This window comes from Passer montanus, unplaced genomic scaffold (assembly GCF_014805655.1).
Source record: "Passer montanus isolate IOZ18808 unplaced genomic scaffold, ASM1480565v1 scaffold4, whole genome shotgun sequence".
Lineage (NCBI taxonomy): Eukaryota > Metazoa > Chordata > Aves > Passeriformes > Passeridae > Passer > Passer montanus.
The window spans coordinates 14,617,271-14,632,874 of record NW_024368818.1 but is presented as its reverse complement, the minus strand read 5'-3'; the positions used below and the strand labels follow the sequence as shown (position 1 = coordinate 14,632,874).

Below are 15,604 nucleotides of genomic sequence, written 5' to 3'. Positions count from 1 at the left end.
CATGTGTTAGCAGGTAGATATCCTGGAAAGTCCCTTTATGCAATTACCAAACCCATTATATAGTTCTCTCTTGAAGTCTGGTGCTTAACAATTTCTTTTAGGCAGAAATTGTTTCTTGGGTTGTTCTGTATTCATAGACTCTGTCTTTACAGACAGACTCGTGAGGAACTTATAGACTTCAGAAGAGAATAAATTTATTTTTTCTCTTCACTTTATTATTGTTGAAGTACCATTGTAACTTTTATAACTTCCTGATTTGTATGACTTATACTCTGTCCTTTAGGATTCCTTTTCTTTATGAAGTTTTTTAACCTAATTTGAAAAGATGACAAGTTCTTCTTTTGGAATTCAATTAACTAGCTGTTCAGAGTCCCAGTAATGCATGGCAACAAGGTTTGACTCCTGCAAGGAAATCTGAACCTTGGAAGTTTTCCTTGAATTCAGAAGGGCACTGTGTAGAAACTCCTCATTCAGGGAAGAGAGGTTATAAGGATGGTGGTATTTAGTTGAACATACTGTCACTCCTTTGGAATAGACTTTCCAAGAGAAGGGGGCAATAGGCGTGCTTAAATAGCGTCACCTCTGAGTATCAAGATTCTGAGAAAGCTGTCATTGTGTTCATGGCTCTGAGGAGGTGCCACACAGGTCACCTGGTGTTGGACAGAGTTGTAAGGGAAAAGGCAAGCTGTGCAGTTACATTTTGTGGATACCATTCCGCACGGATATTCTCTTCAGCACAGTGGCTTATTTTAGTCACAAATCTTTGGTGAAGCCAGGGCTGCCAGGGTTTGCTCTGTAAACTTGTGATCATGTGGTACCTTGTTAGCAAGCCCTGTAATCACAGTAAATGTTTCCCTATTTGTGTTGCTTATCTTTGGCTTAGAACTTTATATGCTTTTATAAGATTCACCTATAAAGTTACTAAGCCTTTAAAACGTTTGTCTGTTAGGTTTAGATTGCAGCATGTCCCATTTTGAAAGCTGTCACATTTTAGTCATTAGTGATGGCAGGTAGATTGTGAAATTAGCTTGCATTTCTTGCATTCTGTAAAACTCGTGTCAGGACCTGTTAGGATGATAATGGAACTAAATATATTCCTTTGTTTTGTTTCATGATTTGCTATGCTGGGTTTTGCAGCCTGAGCAATAATTATTAAAGCTTTTTTTGTGATTCTTCATGTGTGCCTTTGCCCAGGTAGGCAGGAGGTAACTGTAATTACTGTTGGTTATTATAAGTGATTATCATGACTGTTGCTGCACTGAATTTTTATAGCCAGATTAGAGCTTTTAAATCAGAAAATTTAAGTCCTGTTGTCCAGTTGCCAGTATGTGACAATTTGTCCTTGGAGATGAATTTACTTAGTGGAAAGGTGTGTTAAATCTTTATGCATGGTTGCTGTTTTTTATTTCAGTGAGTTAAATGCAGTAGAACATGAAAGGCAGCGAGGTCTAAGGACTCTTGTTCTAAATGTGACATTTTTATTGTTTTTTTAATCTGGAGCTACTGAAAACTTGTGAATGGAAACATGTGAACAAGTGTCCTAGTTAATTTTAAATAAGTCAGTGATTATAGATTTATGTGAACCTGAACTCCCTAGCTGCATTTCCTTGCTGCTTACATGTTAACATGGCAGATTAAAAATAAGATGTTTAGGCTATATATGCTCTATGGAAAAATAGAATAATTTTTTTTTCAGACTAAATTGCTGCTAAATTGAAGCTATATAAGAATGTACTTTAGGATTTGGATTTTTGTTTTTTTTGAGATAGGAGTTAGAAATAAGCATGGACTGAAGCATTTGTAGCTTTAATTTTAATGTGCAGAGTCTAAAATCAACTTCTTAGCTTCTCACTGGAAGTAATTTGAATTTTTTAGAACTAAATTAGTACACCTATGTCCTAGCATTGCTTAACATGTGCGTTTGACACCTAAGGTTTCTGTAATAGCCCAGAACAGAGTAGTCGTAATCAGTGCTGTGGACACACAGAGCTATGGAGCTTTCAATTTCTATTTTGGATTGCATGTATTAAAGTCACAAAATTTCTAGGATCCTGAGAGATGCATTGATAGTGAACATATAAGATGATCCTTCATGGATAATTTAAGATCAAAAGGAACCCCAAGATTCCAGCAAAAGGTGGAAAGTGAAATGTAATCTTTCAGTTATTTTTATCTGGAACAGATATTAATGACTGTCCATTAAGACGACCTATAGCTCTTATCTTTCCAGACACTTGGGGCACACTTTGTTATGAACAGCTCAGCAGTTGAGTTACTGCTTTTACATTGAAGAAACTGTGTCTTTGGGTTAGGGTTTGGCTTTTCTAGTGTTGAAAATAAAACAAAGTCTGCCTTCAAAATGCAAAATAGGAAGAGACTAATCTGAACTAGGACTGACTTGATATAAAGCTTCTTTGAGAAACAAAACTTTAGAAAAATTGCTATGTTGTCACTGATATGCTACCCCAGAGAGGAAGCAGTTATCCTAGCATGTGCTGAGCTGCATGCTGTTTGAAATTCAAACTCTGCATCACTACATCAAAGTCTTTATTCATTCTCTACTAAAACATCTGGTGTATGGTGGGCTGCTTACAGAATTGGAAATGTTAATATCAGTAAGAGGCTTTCGAGGGTCACGGATTAAATGACAAAGCTTTAGCACAAGGTGAAGCAGCTGGGTGCAAAAGGTAGAGTGATGTTGTTGAGAGCTGTTTCTTGAGAGTGATGGGAGGAAGAAGTGTAGGGATATGTCCCAGCCGTAGAGAAAACATTACTGAGTGGAAAGGTATAAATTTGAAAAGTAAGATAAGAAATATAGAAAGAAAGGAAGTAGAGAAGCACAATCTGCAAGTAAAACCCAAAAATTTGTTGTGACAAGAGACATGGAGCTGGACTGACACAATGGGAGTTGGTGTGTGGGAGTGTTAGAGGTAAAACAAGTGGAAAAAAGATGAGAGTTTACTCTAGTTAAAGGAAAGAGCAGGCAATAAAGAAAATGATGGGTTTGCCATGAAGGATTGGATTAATTTAATAATTAATTAATATTAAGAACATTTTAGGAAGAGACCAGAAAGAGAGACACAGAGAGATGGTATTGTTGGCGTCCTGGAAATGGAAGTGGGGGAAATTGTCAGCAATTTCACCTGGACACAATTTACAGAGAAATCTGGAGATCAATCTTATTTATTTGCTGATGTTGGGTCATCAGTGCATCTGGTGTTTATGAAATACTGTACACAGATCTTCATACACAGAGGAAGAGATACTACTTAGACAAGTACAGAATGAGTTGATCAGTGGCATTGCAGTGGGTGATGCTTTGCTTCTGTATATGATAAAGTAACACAGCTCAGCAGTTTTTTGCTGTTTTAAAGTAGTCCAAGACGTTTCACAGTTGACTTGTTTTTCAGTTGCATAAAATGGCTAAATCTGGGTTCATTTTGGGTGTATTGTTGTTTATTCCAACTAGTCAAGTGTGAAGGTTGCGTGTAAGTTGTGCTCTTAAAGCTTGAAATATTTGGTCTAGAAGCATGCAAAATGCTGAAACTCAGACTCGAAAATAAATCCCTCAGGATCTCATGGAGAAATTAGTATCCATTGCTCTTCAGTCAAATTTAATTCCAGGTATTTGTATGAATTTTTTACAGGGTGGAAGTCATAGTGATTCAAAATATCACAAAATTTTCATGCTGTGTAATATTTAAAAAAACCTCAAAGCTATTAGCCTAATTCTAGATATCTGGCACACACAGAGAGCCAAGTAAATAGCAAGCTTGACAGAGATATGGCACAATATAGGACATGGTTCAAATGTTTTGGGCCAAGAACCCTCCAATATAACTTTCCATATACACTAAATTTGTTATTGTTTAATGCCCTTTTGAGGGTGATAGGTGGATGGATGAAAGAAGGAGGAATGAGACTTGCTATGGCAAGAGAATAAACAACAGCCACTTCTAATTGTTATTTTGCTGATCCTGTAGTTTTAACTTTTTGCTAAAGCCAGACTGGTAATATTGTAAAAGAAGGTACTTGCATGCAAGAAATGCACTAAGACTGAGCATTCCTAAGTGATTTTTCTTATGAGCTTATCAAGTGCTTTCTGTACAAAATTGCTGACGTATCTTAGTTGTTACAGATGTCTTGAGAAATACCTTGTGCCAGTTACAATTAAATGAGGGAGGATACTATTAATAATACAGGTTGAAGGGTGTTTTTGTTTTGTGCAGGTTTTACAGTAATGTGCAATCATTTGTCATTAATATAACTTGCAACTCGGAGAAATTATCACCCAGTGCTGCTACGTGCTATAAAACATTGTGTACCAATTCAAAAATATCCTTTAAAATGAAAAAAAAGAACATTGTCACTTCTTTCTTTGTAACTGTGAAGTAACAGATATTTAACACATCTCATTTGTTTCAGCAAAGCATTATATTTGGCTACACAGTTTATTCATCATAGCACAGGAAAATGTTTTCTGTTTGAACTTACTAAACCGACATTTCATAAACAGGACTGCCTTCCACCTTTTCTTCTCCATTGGGAACAGTTTCGTCTTAGTCAAAACATGGAGGGAATCCAAAATGATGAAGGACAGGTGGATTTAAATTTTCCAAATACACATTTTAAATGTTTTGAACCTTTTAGTTGTGGTAAAATGAATTTGACTAGTCATGCCTTGTCTTTTCAGATAATTAAAGTTTTGTTGTGTGCTTTCATGTAAACCTTAGTACTAACATTATATGAGGACTGCCTGGATGTAAGACTTTAGCTATTCTTTTAGCATATTAGCCAAATAGAAATTAATGGGTTTTTTGAATTTTTTCTAACATTTCAGAAGTAATCTCCATAACTGCAAGTGCATCAAGTAAATGCTTGAGACATTTGTCTTCCAGGATTGCTTTGTCACTGTTTTTTCTACTCCTCTTCTGGGGTGACAGTGGCTTTGATTACAGCAGCAGCTGTCAGGAAACATGAGTTTATTGTCTGACGGTGTCCAGATTCTCCATTCATTCCTTGTATTGTCACCTTTTAAGCTGACAGTTTGCTAGTTAAGGTAAAACCATTGTGTTGTTGCTTCTTTCATACAAAAAAGCCTTAAGTACTAAGCTACTTTTGTTTTGTAGAATAGTAAGTGGTTTTATAAGTTACTGTTGGAATAGGAGAAGTACTTTGATATTTGGTTTAGATTGGATACCAGGAAAAATTTCTTCATAGAAAGGGTTGTCAAGCACTGGAACAGGCTGCCCAGGAACGTTGTGGAGTCACCAAGCCTGGAGGAATTTAAAAGGCTTGTACATGTGGCACTTGGGGACATGCTTTAGTGGTGGACTTGGCAGTGCTGGGTTAGCAGTCAGAGCTGATGATCTTAAAGCTCTTTCACAGCCTAAACAATTCTGTAATTCTGTGAAAATTTGAAAGCGCAGAGGGAAAGGTTTTCCTTCTTGGAAACTGTGTTAAACTGAAGCTCAGAATTGTAAAGCCTTGTGGAGGGCAAAGCCCCATTTTGGGACAATGTTCTGAAGAATGTCCTGATTCTCGTAGGGAAGCATCCAGCACCAAGTCATTGCTGCCTGGGTGAGGGAAGAGCAAAAAGCACATAATTTAGTCCTGGCTGGAAAGAAGTCTGAAATACTCACTTGAGGCAGAAGTTCTGCATTTGCATGGACAAACTCTCTTAGGTGATGTCTTGCCATTTGCTGTAGTTGCTAATTTTTGTAGTTCTAGCACAAGCTTTTAATTTTAATGCCAACAAGAAACAAGTCTTGTCTGGTATCAATTTAGACAAGACTTGAAATATTGATTGGAATCAACTCAGTAGTGTTTTCCCTGGGGCTGTAGTTCTAATATAACACATCTCAAGTTTGAAGCTCAACAGAGAGTCCTGGATCCCCGCTTCTAATAGCGGCATTTTTACAACTGTTTTGGCCCACATTGTAGCATGGGATTTTGTCAAGACTTGGTTGCTTCTTCTTCTGTCAGGTCATGTGATGTTCCTTGGGAAGTTCTGCCTCCTGTTGTGGGATGGCTTTTTTCTCCTAGCTCATCATCTGGGCTTGAGAGGAAAGAATCTTCCATGGCTTCTGCTTCATTACTGCCTGGATCTTAGTGGAAAAATAAGGTGGAAAACAAAGAGCTTGCATCTTTCCCATTTCATGGAAGGCATACTCAGATGGAGCTTATTGTTTATTCTTTAGACATGGCCTTCATCTTTGTGCTGCCTCATGGTTTAAAGCCAGAGGGAGTCAGCCCCTTGTTCTCAGAGTGACACTTGCGATATGGCTGGTGTCACAGCATGGGCACTCAGGCATCACAGATGCACTTGGTGACAGTGACAGTAATCTGGTTTATGAAACTCAGGAACAAGAACCAAGATCAATGGATTTTTATCCTTTAGATTTTAAAGGGCAAATCTCAACAAAGAAAGCTAATCATGTTAGTTTACACTTGAAGACAGTTTTCTGGAATGAGAAATAGGATTTGTTTTTTTCATGTCATTTCAGTAGGCAGACTGTAATGCTCTATAAATGGTAACAAAATATAGCCTTCTTGGACACTTGATGGCACTTACATTTCCAAGTTATCTTTCCGAAACATCTCAAAGGAAGGAAATAAATACTAATGAAATAGGCTTTACGTAGTGAAAGATCTGCATAACTGGAATAGGCTGGTCACTCATTCCAGTCTCTCTTTCCTTTGACAGGTTAAACTGAGAGTTGAGAACAAACTTTTATTGATTTAAAGCTCTTACTTATTTGGTAATGGCTCTTATTTGCTGTATATGTGGTTGTGTATAGGCATGTGTCTGCATAAACAAAAACTATCCACCCAAGAAATGATTAAAACTAATCCCAGTTTTGGATAAGAATCTAGAAAAGAAAGCTTGGTTTTTCTTCCAGAAGGCTTGCAACTGTTCCTTAACCTTGTTATACTTTTGCTTTTGTCTCATTCTCTCAGCATTCTTGAGGCACAGAATAATTCAAGAAGAACTGCCAGTTGTGTACTGGGGTGGTAAATAAAGGCAGTATAAATGTAGTAGTGGTAGCAAAAAGCCAAACTTTCAATTGAGATATCAATAAAGTTAATATAATCTACTTGAAGTATACAGAGTTTTCTGAGAAGTTTGGAGGAATATGGATGCTATTCCAAAGAAATAGGTGCTTTTTGTTGCTTGACAGTAATGTTCAGATTTATTTCACAGGCACCTAAACAGAAGAAAAATTTTACCCTTTCATGGAATGATTGAGTTTATTGTGGTGAATGTGCAGGGAAGTATATTGTAAGATCAACATTTCCAAACTCCTTGCTTAGAAATTAAATGCAGATGTTTTCAAATAATCAAAGACTTGGACATGCTTTATTCTAGTCAACAAATACTCAAGACACTTTCCAAAAATTTTATTTTGGAATTCAAAATTAGATGCCATAAATGGGTAAGCTATATACTTTACACATATCATGTTCTGTGGGATATGCAGCTTGGCAACTGAAACAGGCACTATTGAAATAAATTGCTACTTTTAAATATAAACATTACATAGAATTCATATGAGGAGGGAAATAAGCTGAAGTCTTACTTTCTTTTGAATAGTGTATAATGTAGTCTAATTTGATTAACAGAATGCTTTACATAATTAAATTATGGGTAATCATGGTACTCTGTGAGAATTTCAATAGGTTGAAACTTAAGGTCATTGTCACTGCCCCCACCCTAAATCTAAAAAAGGCAGGTTTTAAAATTAGGAGTCATGTGAACTTAAACATTGCTGATGTCTTCACTTTTAAGTAATACTGTAATAAAGTTAGATCCTGGCAGCTGGCATTCTTGTGGATTGACATGGCTAATTGGCTTTGGCATCTTAGCCTCAGGAAACCTCATCCATCAATTCAGAGCAGGACTTTTGGCAAGAGTCAGAGAAAACATTTAATTCTTTGTCTCTTGCTTTCTGTGCAAAGCTGCTTTGCATTTAGAGCTTTCCTGTGTGTCTCATTAGAAACTCAATGTTGTACTTATCATTATGCTTCTTTAACGTGATCTTCTATAGCAAATATCTATCCGTTTGACTTTCTAGAATTAGCAAAAGTGTCAATATTACAATTCAGTTTTGAGGCTAACCTCTCAGCCACAGCTGGTAGCTTATGCAGAATTTCCTGTAAGAAAATATACTAGCTAAAGAAAGGTAGTTGACTTTTATAGTTAACTCCCTGCTGGTCAGTAGTGAAGTTGAAAATAATGCATGGCTTCAGTTTCTGAAGAGCTCCAGACACCCCTCTCTAGTGCATGTAACATTTCTGATTATGAGAATTGCTGTGGGCAGTGATTTGATAGAGCAGAAAATGGGCCAAGAGAGAATTTAAGACTTCCCAGCAGAGCAGATCCAAGTAGTGTTTCAAGATGGTTGAGGATTTTCCTGGTGGGAGGAAAGAGTTTTCAGAAGTCTTCCGGTAAAAGCTTGTGAGAGCAAGAATCTCCTGTTTTTTCAATTTCATGACTATCTCAGCAGTCTTCTTCCCTTCTCTCAGATTGTCAGGCAGTCCTCTTATGTTCTTCAAGCCTTTGAAAAACACAGGCATTATCCTCCTTTTTCCAGCTTCAGTCTCTGTTACCTGGCAGTTTCTGCTGCCCTCTCATGCTTCTAAGTTTGTGAGGTTTGGGAAGAAGGGCAGATGGCCGTGCTCTGGGGAAAATGAGGTGAAGATGCAATTTGGGGACTGAAAAAGTTGGGACCTTAAGCAAAAGGAATGCTTATTCTGTATGTAGTGAGGTGTAGATACAGAAACTTCTTTGGAAGGGAGGGATTTTTTCAATTTCCAGCAGTATTTCCCATTTGCATCTCCATTTGCTTCAGAACAATGCTCAGGATCCAGTTGCAGCTGCAGGAGGGCATGCTCTGAGTGTTCAGTGAAGCAGGTGAGATGCTGCTGCAGGCTTCTTACTCCTGCGCTACCCAAAACCCTGGAGTCCTCTGCTGAAGCTTGAAAATCAGAGGCATGGTAAGAGTGTGTTTGAGACAGAATGTTATTAATGTATCTGCTTTGTCCAGTGGTGAGCTCAGGCATGAAGAATAGAGGAAAAGTTCTTGAGCTGGGTTCTCTGCAAGCTGCTGATGTGGAAGAGTTCTGGGGAACAGTTGTAAGGACCTAGTGTCAGATAGCAGATTTACCAAGAGCACACTAAACTTTGTTTGGCTCACTCTTGTTGGAGCACAAAGGAAATTGGGTAAAGGTGTTTTTGCGTAGTCAAAGATAGAGAAGTTGGTGGATCAGAACTGCTAACTGAGTGCATTGGATGAATCTGTAAACATCCACTTTGTCTCGCTACTGCATTCTAACAAAATGTATATGTAATGTAATGTGTAGAATTGTGGAATCTTTATTTTTTGAGGTTTTGGCTGCCCTGCTCAAAATCATTGAGTTATTGTGTTGATGGTAGTTTTTGCAAACTGTTTCTTTATGGCTTCTTGGATGGTTCAGGTATTATGAAAACTAGTCATGGAGTGCATATTTCATTTTGAAGAAGAGGAAATCTTCAATTCTCTTTTCAAAATATGCAGATTGAAGGTGTTTCTAAGAGGACAAAAGTTTGCAAAGTTTAAGTTTATTCTGCTGGTTTTTATTTTGATTTTTTTTCAACACAGTGTTAATCTTGCCATAGAGCTGGCCAGTGGAATGAGCAGGCATTCCTTCTGATTAATTGCATATTACATTTAATTATTATTTTCTGTGCTCCATGTTTCAGTTGAAACTAAATCCTTCATGTTTTAATTGCCTATATGCATTTATAGTATATTAGTGCCAGTTCTAGTCTGATACTGTTCCTGACATCATTTATAGGATGATAATTAAACAGAGCAGTACTTTGAGCCCAGAAATCATTCTGCTTCTTTTGAAACACTAAGCTGTCAAAATAAAAGTCAGTTGTGCATTTGCATTCCTTAAATAGACTTCCACAGAGAGTTTTGGAGCAAAACCAGTTTGGTCTAAAAATTATAATCATTACAACCAAAAATTATAACCTTTTTTTTTCCTTACAAAAATGAGTTGTTTTCAAAACTATTACAGTTAGTTTCTCCATTTTAATGGTTTCTGTGATGCAAAACAAAAGCTGTGCCTTTGCACATACAAGTCAAAAAGAATGTTCTCTTTTTCACTTCTATGTGTTGAAATATTTTCTGTGTTAAAAAATATTTCTCATGCTATGTATAAAATGTTTTTTTAAAAGTCTTTTTGTGAAAAAGTAAATGCTTTTGCTTATGTTTATAGTCAGATAGAATGGATGTGCTGGTGTATGGCAAATGTTAACACGTGGCTGCTGAAGTTCTTTACATGATGCTGTTACAGGATACTTAGATTTTTAAACAGTGCTGAGACTAAGTTTTTTAATTGTCTAAACAGTCAGTGGTTTGGCATTCAGGGGGAGGTGGTTCATTTGAAATCTTGTCTCTGTGATATGCTCCTTATGCCTCTAATAAGGTTAGAAAAGCGGAGGAGGACAGTTTCTAGCACAGCTTGTAAATGTCAGTCTGGATGGAAGACAGGTCAGCTTGAAAACTGTATTGGTGTTGGAAAATGAAAGGAAAAAATCCTTCCTTGAAACTGACTTCTAACAAGGAAACATTGGTAAAGAAAATGTAGAATTTCTTCATATAGCAGAAGGAAATAATTCTAAAATACCAGTCTACATCTGTTAAATGTGAAGAAAGAAAGAATAAGATTTATTTTATCTACATCTAAATCTGACTGGTTTTCCTAAGCCAGATTTTTTGTCTTGGTTTGAGTCCTGTTCATGTGTGAAACTTGCCAGTTAGTGTCCTGTCTTTAAGACTGTTCTGTCTTTGGAAGACAAACTGACTTTTGTAGTATTTTTAAAGGAAAATCCAGCAATGAGTGTGACATTAGAATATTTTCTGAATCTGGTCCTCTCTCTTTTCTACCCTTTCCACACAATGGATCAGTAAATCAGACCATTAGTGACTCTGGAAGTTTCAGTAGTGCATCAGTTACTGTATCTTACTACAGTAATCTGCTGAATGGGGTTATTTCTGAGGAATTGCATCGTTTGAGATTGATCTCGTGTGGTCACTTCCATGTGAACTATTAATGTTTTTGTAACGTGAGCAGTGTGATTCTTTAAGGAGTTTCTTTCTGGTTCAGTAACTCTTCTCTCTCTGCAATGGGGTGCCTCAATAGCTGCTGCTCTCCTCAGATCTTGAGAACTGCAGGAGATTTTTGCAGACTCAATTGAAATAAGTCTGGAAATGGAAATTCCCTGTTCAGTATTTCTAGGGAGAAGAATGATCTGAAGTGGGAATCAGAAAGAGGGGCTGAACAACATATATTTAAGAACATAAGTTTCTCAACTTTTATACCTGGTTTATGTTGACAGAACATTCAGTAAACTGACACATATGCCAGCGTTTTATGTGTTTCTGAATTTTGTAAAGTATACCTACCATAGTTTGGGTTAAAAAAAATATAGACATAGTTTTCAGTAAAATGTATTAGATGTAAAGTTCATAGAAAGTAAATAACTTCATTAAAAGTGTCCTGAATTTGTTTAACACTCCTCCAAAATCAAACTTAATAATTGTCACATTTGAATATTTTAAAGTGTTAATGATTATACTATTTTTCAATTGCAAATTTCTTAATCTTGAAAAGTTGTTTAAGTTTATATAAAATCATCTGTGTCAGCAACCTTGAATAAAGTAACTGTTGGCTTCACTCTCACAAATGTGCTGGTAGAGTTTCTGAGACAAAATTCTATTTGGAACATTTAACTTAAAGAATTTGATGTGTTTTGCAGATCACGATGTTGAATTAAATATCAGTCATTACAAAAATTTTAAAAGAGTGGATTGTACAGTTGGATTGGAAATACACGCTTTTTATATGTGTAAGCTCATGCCCCACTAGCTGCTTATAAATACTTCATAAACAATTGTACTTATTTTGAATATTTGAAATTTTTAAACTCTTCAGATGCTTGTGTAGGAATTTTTTTGTTTAAGGAGTATAAAAACCTTATCTGCTTCCTGACACATGCACATGGATTCATGCATCCAGGCATGTACTGCCTTTGTCTCTATTTTTCTCTTTCTTTCTGTTTCTATTAACCAGGAGAAATTTACAAATTATGGTCATTGTCCTATGTAAAAATATAAAGTTGGTTTTGGTCACAACAGTTCTTTTAACACGCTGCAATTCTCTGTTGTGCAAGAAATTATTTTTTTTAATAACCCTTTTACTTTGCATTTAAACCCTGATGTTCATCATGTCTCTTACTTATTCCTGGCCTAATTAAGACTGCTGGGAGCTGATCCATGCTCCTGAGCACGTTAAGGTGTTCAAACCGGCCCTTTGAGTCCTGAGGCAGGACTCTAGTGCACAATATCAACCATTTTGTGTCAAAATGGATACACTGAACTTGAATATGGGTGTTGTTTGATAATGCTTGCAAATCACAGTAAGTCACTAGCCTTAGGCAAAGCAAGATGTAAGGGGAATTCACTGATATAAATGACCTTGCTGGAGCTTTGCATAGTCATAACTAATGAAACTCTTGGATATCTCCCCCTTTCCCCAAAAGAAAATCTGTATAGATTTTCTACTAGATTTCCTGATTCGTTGCTTGTATGGCATTTATGAATCTGAATGAACCAGAAGTTGAAGACATTTCTGCTTTGACAAATTTTAGAGTAAGGCCTCTCACTGATTTGTTAGGAAAGCTTTACTAATGGACACAAATATGTAATTTTTCTCTCAGAATTCTGTCTTCTCTGCAAAGTAGCCTGTGTATTGTGCATGTAGAAACTCAAAGAATGTGTGTCAAGCTGGAAGGATTATATTTGGAACTTTACTGAATGGAGTTACTGCAATCTATACTTTGAGCAGTAGTTCAGACCAAAGTCAAATTGGTTTGGGTTAAACAGTATTCACTCATGTGAAGAGGGAGTGGAAGGAAGCTGCAGTCACAGGTCAGGGATATGGAAAACCTCAAACCTGTGCAGTGAATTGAAAATAAAAAGCTGGTGTGGGCCGTAGTAGAGGACTCAGCTACAGGAATTTTACCACTGGGTTAAGAGGAAGGGCTAGCATAACGGTCTGTCAATGAGCATCATGACCTTCAGCAAAAGTAGGTGATTAATTACTTGAGACTTACTGAAACATAAGATCAAACAAACTGTTAGGTGCTAAAATGAAGAAAATAAGTTGGTGTTTTGCAATAACCTAAGAAACAAAACCTGTAGTTGATGTTCATGTTTGTATTTTTAACCTATCTTTCAGTTCTTGGGTCATCTTGTGTGCAAAATCAACAGGTTCATCAACAGAATACTCTCAGTTGGAGGGGACCCACAAGGATCGGGGAGTCCAACCCTTCAGTAGATGACCCATACAGGGATGAACCCACAGCCTTGATGTTACTAAATTAGGACTGTGTTCTGACCAGCTGAGCTCATTGTACGTCTGGGTCTCACACTATGGGCATTTCCAAATTAAGTCATAAGACCAAGTATATTTTTTTTTGGCTGTAGTACAGATGTGATTCTTTTCACTTTTTCAACCTGCCAAGTCTTCTGCACAGACTTCAATTCAATGTACTGAAGTATTTGCAAATATTTGCAAATGTAATAATTCTCCACTGGTCTATGGTCACTTTTGTCTTGTACTCAGTTGCTTACTATTTCTATTATAGCAGTGTTCAAATAATTGCTTTTAATTTGGACTTGTGATTTCAAATGCAGAGAATTAATTAATTAATCTGTTACTTCACTGATTGCTTACATGTTGCTCAAATAAGAAAAGTCAGATAAAACATGACGTCTCCCTGATTAGAGGTCTTTTTTTTGTTATTGAAAGCAAGTTTGCAGAGTGTATTTGTATTACCTATAAAAGTCATTAAACTTTTATGGGTTAACCAGGAGTTTACAGGTCATTTGAGCAGGTGATTTGGAGAAAAAATACTTGGCAGGCTTACTAATAGTGTTAATACTGAATTTTGAGGGCACAAAAACATGTCATCAGGAGCTCCTGGAATATTTTTAAATAATCACCCAATAGGTATTAGATTAATAAAATAATGAGAGGAAGTTCATCTCACTAAAGCACATTAACTCTGACTGTTTCTGTGCCATTTTCTTTTCTCGTGAAGCATTTTTAGCCTGGCTATTGAAATTAGATTGATGAATATTTAGGTCATGATACATAATGATCCTTGAGATCAATGTTCAGGTCTTAAATAGCAACTTAATGCTTACAACCAGATGCAAACTGGTGTAAATATATTCTGAGATTACAGACAATGCTCTAAGTGGGGAGGCTACAAGGAGTGAAGATGAGCTGTTGTCCTGTGCAAGTTGTCATTGAGCAAAGTTGGTAGTTGACTCCTTTTGATGCTGGACCGGCAAGCAGTGGCATAGGTGACAGAAAAACAAAAACAAGCAGAAGCAGATTCCTATGAACTTTCCAATAGATTATGTAATGGTTAAGGAAGAAAATGGAAGTTAAGACTAAGGGAAAGTACACTTTGTGTGCTTATCTCAAAAATGTGGGGCTTTTATTTAAAATAGCATTTAGGAATTTTTAGTATGGATAGATTTTCTTTTTATAAAGCAATATAGAAAGCTTAAAGACTCGTAAGATATGCCATCAGAAGATAACTGGAAAAAGAAATTGGTCAGAAAAAAGAGAGTAATTTAGCCCTTGGTAAGAGAATGCAAAGATTGCTTGTTTAAACAATTGATAAAATATTCCTGTTGTGCAGGTAGAAAACAATACAGAAAAATTGTATATATCTTTAAGATAAACTTAAAAGCACAGAATTTTCTAATTTTTAAATATCTTCATATTGATAATTTTCAGGCATCCATGCTCACCAACTCAATTTTTAGTTCTTTAAATTTAGCCACAGACTTTCAGATTGGCATTGCAAAAATAAGGATCATGCAAATATGGCCAAGCACTAGGTAATGAGGAAGAGCACCTATTGGCATTGTCATAAGCACTTTGGGAAAGAAGAAACTGAGAAGATAAATTTTGCTATTTATAGTTTGTCCAAGATTGTAAAAATTAGAGCTGGTTCTAAAGCCTTGTAACACTGTTCCACTGATGAAGTGGCAGTAATGCAGTGCATGTGGGGAGAAAACTCCTCTTTTATATGTACAGTGTTGGAATATGATTCTTCACTCAGACAGGAAGTCAAAAATATGAGGAAAATGTCAGTTCCACATTTTGTAGCTATTAAACAACCCCCATTTTCCCTATTCCTTCAATTTAATATTTAGGATGATTGAGAAAGGAGTAGAGGATAAAACTGAAAAATCATTATCACGCCACTATGTAAATCATGGGTGTGCTGACAGGTTTACTGCTGTCTGCAGTTCTAGTCCTCTTTAAAGTGTAATAGAAGTAGAGAAAGTACCTCCTGGAAAAATAAAGATGCAAAGGTGTTGAAGAACATGTGTAAGTGGGGGAGCTAAGTTCAGTAAACTTAGCCTGGGGGAGAATGAGTAGGAGACAAGAAAGTAAAATCATGTTTATGTGAAGAGGGGGAATGGTGATGAATTATTTACTTGTAATACAGGAATGAAGGGATGCCAAA

General features: G+C 36.5%; 1 protein-coding gene across 1 annotated transcript in view; it reads left to right on the top strand.

The window, feature by feature from the left end:
• Nucleotides 1-15,604, top strand: part of TMEM135 (transmembrane protein 135) — a 159,444-nt gene that overhangs the window by 36,162 nt on the left and 107,678 nt on the right. The window lies entirely within an intron of this gene.